Source organism: Anser anser (genome assembly GCF_964211835.1).
Source record: "Anser anser genome assembly, chromosome: 5".
NCBI classification, from domain to species: domain Eukaryota; kingdom Metazoa; phylum Chordata; class Aves; order Anseriformes; family Anatidae; genus Anser; species Anser anser.
In genome coordinates, this window is record NC_139725.1 from 19,529,122 (window position 1) to 19,537,714 (window position 8,593).

At 39.8% G+C, this 8,593-nt stretch overlaps 1 long non-coding RNA gene across 1 annotated transcript in view; it reads right to left on the reverse strand.

Annotated features, from left to right (window-relative positions):
• Positions 1 to 8,349, reverse strand: part of LOC310900458 — a 53,046-nt gene extending 44,697 nt beyond the window's left edge. Inside the window, exons 1-2 of the long non-coding RNA XR_014585139.1 lie at positions 7,454 to 8,349; positions 1,168 to 4,222 (exon numbers count right to left, since the gene is read on the reverse strand). This is a non-coding gene — a long non-coding RNA (uncharacterized lncRNA). The remainder of the gene's footprint in view (positions 1 to 1,167; positions 4,223 to 7,453) is intronic.
• Positions 8,350 to 8,593: the final 244 nt, after the last annotated feature.

Here is an 8,593-nt window from a genome sequence, read left to right on the forward strand (position 1 = left end):
TAGAACTTAAATATTAAGTACAACTACCTGACATGAAGCAGTTATTCTCCAAAATTTTTTCTTCTGCTGCACTCTGTCTTGTAAAAAGAAAATAACTTGTAAGCACAGAGACAACCTAGCTTTATTTATTTTTTTTTAAATACTGTAAAACAAGTAAAAATGTCATTATTAACTTGATATTACATTTTCCTGAAAGAAAAAGATACGGTTAAATCAGAGCACAACATAAGATCTGTGACAAAAATTCTAAAAAGCATAAAGATACAACGGGCTTTCAGACACCAGAACAGTTACCTCAAAAGGCACAAAACTGGGCCAAATGCACCATTTGCAATGAAAAATAACTTCTACTTTCATTGTGACTGCTTCAGGCAGGGGGTAAATCAGAAGCTGGCTCCACATGAGCTCCGTCCAAAGCAGCAGAACAATCCTGTTTTGAATTCCAACTCCACACACTAGCCCTTGGGAATAATAGGATGCTGTGCAGCAGTGCCAGAGGCACCCCAGGGCCCAGGTGTACCTGGTGATGTGACTGCTCAATGCAGTGGCTCAGTGTGTAGTGACTAGGCAGCAACGCCAACCCAAGCATGGCCAGCCCAGCTGGTTTGTCACCAGGGCACAGTCCTGCAGAGACATGGCTTTGGTCCCAAGACTAATCAAGACACATTGTCACAGCCTAGAGTGGACGGACCTGTATTTCTTTCAGTTCTTGAAGTAACACTCTCTCTCATTTCAGGCATCTCAGCACAGTGCTCCATGGGACTGGGTCAGGAAACAGTAACACTTCCATGTCACTGCACAGCTGACATGGGCCTAGATTTTGTTTGTCTCCACAAAAAGAGAAAGGAAAAACGTCTACGAGAATAAAGAGGAAGATCCTCCTTTCCATTACACTTTGCACACTTAAAAGAGCAATAGCCCTGATTTTGTGATAACAGCATAAGCCCTGCAGCACTAAACAAGAACATGAATCCACAGCAGAAATTAACCACAATGCTATTAAAATTGCTTTGAATGCATATGGAGTTTAAGAGGTAACACAACCTTCTATGATAGGCATTCAAATCATTTAAATGAATTCTTTAGTCAAAACATTCATTTTTATTAATCTTATGTGCCTCAAAGCTTTGACATTCTAAAACTCTTCGGGGTTCCAGCCAGTTTTACCTGTATAGGATGCAAATCTAATATTGACAGACGTTGGCCATAACATTCTTAGAATCAGGGTGAAATTCGTGCAACTCAGAGGGTCCAAATTAAACAAATAGACAAATGCAAACAGAAGCAGCCCACTGAGAGGCTGTTCCCCCTATCTGGCAGGGTAAATATCCCCCATTCTTTATAACTACCAATCAGTAAGATCACTCAGTACCAGCCTTCTTTTCTGCACCCCACCCCCCAAACCATTTAAGGGTGTGGTTATGACAACTCAGGCATTAAACCATTCTGGTGATTCCATCCTGCCAGCCCTACCAACTGTGCCACAGAGACCAATGAAAATGTGGCCTGTGTAAGAGGATGGTCTATAACAAGAGCATGATCTCTGATTTACATGGAAAAATCAAGATGCTGCTCTGCAGGAATAAAGGAATCAAAGACGTGAATTCCACACCAGTGTCAGTTCTGAACATCACCAAACATTAAGGACATTAACCCACAGCTCCATCTGTAGCATTTCTCTTTATATCCACATTTTAAAATGATTAATATATGACACTGTCAAGTATAGTTTAAATTAAAAAAATGGATTAGAAAACTTGTTCTTTAAAGGCACTATCATATCAATTTATCTACAAGTTTCATTTTCTTCACAATGATGCATACAACAGCTAAGAATAGCCATGTTTAATTGACAGAAGAAAAATGGATCGCTGTGCCTATTTTTCCAGTTACTTATTATCAAAGGTATGTCTGCACATCAAATAGACACCATTTCACTTTCCCTTTGTGGTCTGCTGGTGCTGGGGAACACAAAAACAAACATGAGACAATCATCATTAAAATTAGGATCCACAAAAACACACAAGGGGATTAGTTACATCTAGACATAATTTATTAACTAGCTAGATTCCAAGGCAATGGCATGCATCTTCAGACATTGCAGGCTGTCTTGTAGGTTGGTCATCCACCATAAATAAAACCTGAAGCTGCAATCAATTGACCTGACATTTACCCTGCTCCACAGCCTAAACACATGCTACCTCTCATGTCTGAATTTTAGGAGGCTTCAAACAACAAAGTGATAAGGGCTGATTAACAGTTGCTAAAATGAGACAAGCCTGTAGGAGTGTTCATGAATGGGCCAGAAACTCTTTACGGGAATGCTTCGGGTTTTTACCTAGGCTGAAGTCTGATATCATCACGTAAGCTACCAAGAGACACAAAAGTTAGTTTATCACGTGGGAGCCTTTACTTTCAAATGACATAAAAATCATCAACCCAGAGAAGCCTTTTTAAAGTTGACTGGGCCAAGGACATTGCATTTCAACTTCCTTTCTCAGGCAAGGCAGTACAATTTTCCTACTTTTGCTGTAGGAAAACCAAGTTCTTAAAAGCATATGTTAAATTCTGTTGTTGCAGCAAGATTCTTTAGATGTTTGACTTAGTATAACAGCCATTTGAAAGCAAACAATTCACTTGGAGTCCCCTGTCTCATTTTGCAAGACGCACTAACCAAAGAATCCTAAGTCACTATTGCCTTGGGCAAGTCGTCAAATCTTCCTGTGTCCCAGTAGCTTCTTATGAAAGCCTAGAAATTAAATTACTTTGCAAGGGCTCTGAGTGTTGTTGCATGTCCCCACACCTGACGCTGCTGAAGCACAGCTAGTCTGTCAGACAAACTCAGATGTACGGATCTGTTTTTCATGGAACAGGGTATTCCAGTGGTGTGCAATGCACGATTATTCGCATATTTCACTTGATAAGAAATGGGGATAATCATCAGGTTATAGACAGTTAAAAACATCCAGCTTCTGATCCGACTGACCGGGATGAACCACAAGAAGAATTTAGCAACAAGGCAGTCAATCATGTAAAACTCCACTCTGTAAATCTGCTTCCTTAGACACAGATCCTAAGCTGGGCCAGTAATCTTCGTGCTCGTTCAGGCGCAGTCAGTTGTTGCATCCAGGCAGGCTGTGCAGCTGACATCTTAACGTGCAGATCAGCAGTTTGTCCAGCAGGCAATAAGCCATCACATTTCATGTATCAAGACTGGGCCACTGGCAGTCTTGGACTGCCCAACAATAGGATTCCTTCCAGCTTGTCCAGATCATTTCATTGGCAAAAGTCCACAAGTCTGTTCCCAACAACAAATTCTTGCCCTAGTCTGATAGGAAGTCGTTTGACTCAATCAGTTGTTGGATTTCCCCCCCTCTCTGTCAGCACGAGGCCTTCTGAAGACTCTTCAGTCAATTGCAGTCTCAGCAGGTCATTTCTCTCTCATCAGAACCCGAAGTAAAATCTGCTCTAGCTCCATTTACCTTGTCCAGTTGTCCCCATTGCCAGTTCAAATCCAAACAAGCCTTTTGAAGTATCTTAGTCCTTTTTTCTCTTGTCAGGAAACCTTTGGGACAGTTTGTAATCTATATAAGCACTAAGGCAGGACCATAAAACGAATCGTATGAATATAATCACAATCAGCAAAATCATCAAAAGGACTGATTCCATATTTAAGCTAGAATAATGAGGTAATGTGAAAAAAAAATACTCGGGGAGATCTAATTATATAATGCAGTATTCAGTTCTGTGGCCGGCCCCGCAATTCCTGTAACATTCCAATCAAAGTGATCTCACTAGCATGTGAGAGAAGAGCCCAGCTGACAGATTTGGGACATGTAACGTACTATTTAGTCAAGAGGCCCCATGTGCTATTCATAAAGAATTAACAACTCTTATATTGACAATGACAGTATTGTCAGAAGACCTTTGGAAGGGGAAAAAAACTCCATAAACTCTGTCTCTGTGAAGTTGGACTTTTTTTTTTGCCCCTTTTTTCCAATGCTGATGTAATCTCCAAACATCTCCAGCAGCAGCTGCTCAGCGAAACCAGGCACCTTCTCCCTAGTCCCTTTCAGCAGCACACGCAGCACTTTCCAGCTCCCTCAAGACAATCAGGGCCTTTCTTTCACCAATTAGCTATCACTTCAAGAGCCCTGCGCTGTCCAACGAGCTCTTAAGAATGGTCTTTGCAGGAAACAACACTGGAGGGGCTTTTTTTCTCCTAGACAAATTAAAAGGGGAAGAAGGGAGGGAGGGGAAAAAAAAAAAAAAAAAGCACAACAAAACAAATCAGAACACAGAAGCTGTCCAAAATGCATCACTCAATTAGTGCGTCGACAAACGCTGAAATGTCCTCAAAAGCCAACGCTAGAGCAAGGCACACACAAAAAATGCTCGTGCTTTCTTTAGGAGATAGTTTGTTTAGCTGAATATGTTAAACAGGTTTCATAGAAAGAAGGGCTCTTGTTACAGCAAGTCTCTGAGTTAGACGAACTAAAAGGGAAAGAAACTCCTGGAAGATTATGTCCTATTTCCTTATTTGGCTCTCCAAATGTAAAGCAGCATTATTTGAAGTAGACACTATAGGAAAGAACTTGGTTTAGCTCACTTTAAACATAGAGGATTGATGAAATGAGTGATTACTGGAACTGCTAAGATCTTTTTGAACTTGCTCAACTAGCAAACTGCTTTGCCCAGAAACCATACTTTCCATCTAAAAGAACTTAAAGCCTGATTCTGAGACTTAAAGCTCTGTGAAATCTACATTCATTTTCCTGTAAAATCAGGGAATAGGTACAGTAATACCTTGAGGTCCCCAGTGATGCCAAGTCTCCATTAGAACAAGCAGAAACTCTAGCACGCAGCTCAGAAGGGGAACAAGGAACTTACACAGATGTTTAATACCTTGTCTGGGCCTGGATCTCAGCAACTGGAACTGGACAAGTGGAGTTGGGAAGGTAAAAACATGAAGGATTAACAGTAAGAGAAATGACTTGGAGGAGGTCCAAGCCATAGTACAGTGTCAAGACTGCATCCCTGAATTTCAAAACTCTGGGTTAAACCAAACTGCATACAAAATATCAATTGTCAATACTCTCTTACATTACCATTTTCTGGTCAGAATTGTCCTGATTGGGGTAGCCTCCTGAGATCCGACACATTGTCTTCTACAAGGACAACACAGATACATTTACACTACAAGGAAAAAATTTAGTCTATTCCCTTTTATTAACTGTGTATCAGAAGCAAAGCTCCAGGCTTTGTAAACAGTTAAATGGCATGGCAAAGTAAATACTTTAAGGGGTTTCAGGAGTTTGTTCACACTAATGGGTGCTCTTAACTACTATGGGGATATTTTAATGGAGTTGGAAAGTGTCAGAACTGATCAGATTGCTTAAAAGGAAAAAGTCTGATGTATTACCCTACATGCATTTATGAAGGAATGTGAATCAACTCAAATTCCTCTGCATAGGAAGGCTCAACCAAGGGATGAATACACACAGTCGGGATTAAGAGGGATTCTTTGTGGAGGTGCACTGAACAATGAGTGTCTTTCTATACCTACAGACTTCAAAAGATGCATAGTTTAAAGGGACTCCTCGCTTCAACTAGTTAAGATTCTGCTGAAAGAATGTGGCATGGTGGAAAATATGTATATATGTACATTTACACACACACATATATATAAGTAGGGCCACCTCCAACTACAGGAGGAAAAAAGGGAAGAAAGGGACCTGCGAGGTCTATCAGCCTGTCCTAAAACAAGACCAATTATGCCATTCCTGACAGGTGTTTCTCTAACCTGCTTGCTTGTTTTTAAGAGACCCACATCCACAAAGATGATGAGAAATTAAATCTGAAAACGGATTTAAGTGGGAACAACAGTTTGACAAACTGTTCAGTGGCTCTATCTGCTATAATACAACCACCGTAAGCCCACAGCCAGTGGCTCTGCATTACACACTCCCTTGGGCAACTGACTCACTTTATAGCTGTAAGTAATTTATTGGTGGAGATAATGATAACTGCCTTAATTCAGAAAGTACAGTTCTGTATCCTCTGGATGGATGCATTTGCTGTACCTAAAAGTGCTTCTTCCGTGACAATCATCACCTCCACCCTAATGCAATCCTGCTGTCCGTACTCTAGCAGGTTTGCTGAAAACCACCAGCAGATTTTACTGAGCTCAGTATTAGCTAACGTGACTGCTGTGACATACAGCACATCATATTCCCTGGCCATCAGCTCCAGTTCAATCTGCTAGTGGCAAGAAGCCCAGTGGTTATTTAAGGGCACACGAAGAACAAATTGGTGGTTCATTCCAAACGAACAGGTGCCTCCTCCCCAGGCTCACAAGTGGTTCTCAGCTATGCCATCTCCGGCATTCCCTGAGAGGTGTCAAAGCCGGAAGGGAAACCGCACAACCCTGGTGCCTGGCACGGGGCTCTCCTTAGGACAGGCTGACACAGAGCTGGGTAAGCTTCCCCTACTGCTGTTGCAGGTCTTTGGCTCCACATGCCACGGCTGTCAGCTTGGCACTCTCTGCAGGTACTGCATTTATTCACACAAAGGAACCATCAGTTGCCGAAGACGGAAGGAAAGTATTTTTCTGCTTATATTTCACTCCTTAGGACAGATTTCCTTGCACAGAAAATTAATGTACAGCATAAGCAGGACAATTCTGCGTGCCAGAGGAAAACATTCTGTGACTGTAGAAAATGCAGTTTAATATGGATCGCTGTTCTCCTCTCCTTTGCAAAGTATTCTGAGACTCACTGAGGAAAAGCACTACATAGAACCTATATATAAATCATTATTGCTTGAATTTTTCCAAATATATGTTTTCAAATAACGTATGTTCCCAATGCCTGGCATTGTTTTGACTGATTTGCCTTTTCAAAGAACGTATGCTGTATCACATGTAAAAGCATCCTCTCTGCTCAGAGTTTATTTTGCTAAAATCGTTTTTCAACTAATCACCTCTCTAGAGAATAACGGCATGATAGAAGAGTATTCCTGATGGGTGGTATTTTCTCACTAACATACGTTTCCATCACATAATCAACGTTATTACCTTCTCCTCCTATAAATATTTATGAAAATCCTCTAATTTGAAACTATTTCCAAGACAAATTCTGCATTTTGCTATTAAATTATCATCATGTAATTAATTGCCCTGGTACTCTGAAGGGTAGTTTAGCAAAAAATAAAAATAAAAAAATCAAAGAATACGGTCTTTTAAAAGGTAAGCCAACAGATTTCATATCCAATTTTCCAGTTCCAATTATAAAACAGTCTACTTCCTAAAATACCATTACATTCCTAAAATTTTAAAATATCCAGTAAAATTACAAGCAATAAATCAGCACAACAATAATCATATAAACATCCACTGTTAGCAATTTGAAATATATCTCAAAATATAAAGAAATTAAAAGGATATTTCACTTACTGTATTTACCACATATTCAAAAGTCAGTATATCTATAAAGAAAAATGGCAAAGAGTTGCAGGTGTCAGCACGGCTAACAAGAAATTCCCAGTTCATTGCTAAAAAGAAAAAAACAACGAACACAGAAAAAAAAAAAAAATGAAAGAAAGAAATTCAGGACCAGCACTTATCTCTCAGTCATGTGCCTGCTACAGTTATCAGAGTGAAAAAGGCACCTTGCTCCAGTTTGTACACATGAAATCTCCTGAACAAGCATTTTACATCACACGGAAAATAAAACACCACTTAAAAAGAGCCAGATCAAGGTATTCATAGCTTTAGAGGACAAAACCAAACATTCAAAGTCAATTCCTACTTCAAATAACTTGTGATAATAAGCACATTTCAAGACCATTCAATGTTGTATTGAGTCAAAGAAAAGCACAAACACCTGCCCCACTGGTTTTCTACTGGAAAGTCCCCAGCAAACATACTCCTCCCACCACAGTCAGTTCGATATGCCCCTTTCCATGATCAAGGACAGAAGTAAGACACTTCATTTACTACCTATATCTTCTCTCAAGAACTTTAGTGTCCATAAAACCAGAAGTGTTTGTAAAACTCAAACTCAAATACATCCTCAAGGCCTCACAGCCACAAATGGGAAAAAAAAAAAGCACAGTGTAGGAAAAATAATAAAAATGAAGGAAAGTGATTAGAAGGAAAAGAAACTAAACCCATAAATCTGATTTAAAAGTGATTACCTAGAGAGACGTGTGTTTTAAAAAAGATTCAATGAGACCTTTGCAGTTCAGGAGCTGTGAGTGCATCATCTCCTCCATATGCTGCTGTACACTGCAATACTCAGTAGCAGACAAATTATTGCCCTTCAGCTTGCAGAATTTTCTTTCCAGAAGTGTGATCAGAACATCATCTAGAAGTAGCCAAGAAGATTGTGTACATGCCACAGTATTTAATCACATCACTGAATTAAAATATTAGTAACATCCAAGACAACCATCTCGCAACAAACAAGAATAAAAATGCAAAAAAATATATTAATAGCCACTCACAGGAAAAAAGCCTTGCATATATTATGAACATAAAAATAATATGTTATCAGCAATTATTACACCCATTTTCTTCTTCAGTTGCCAGAGG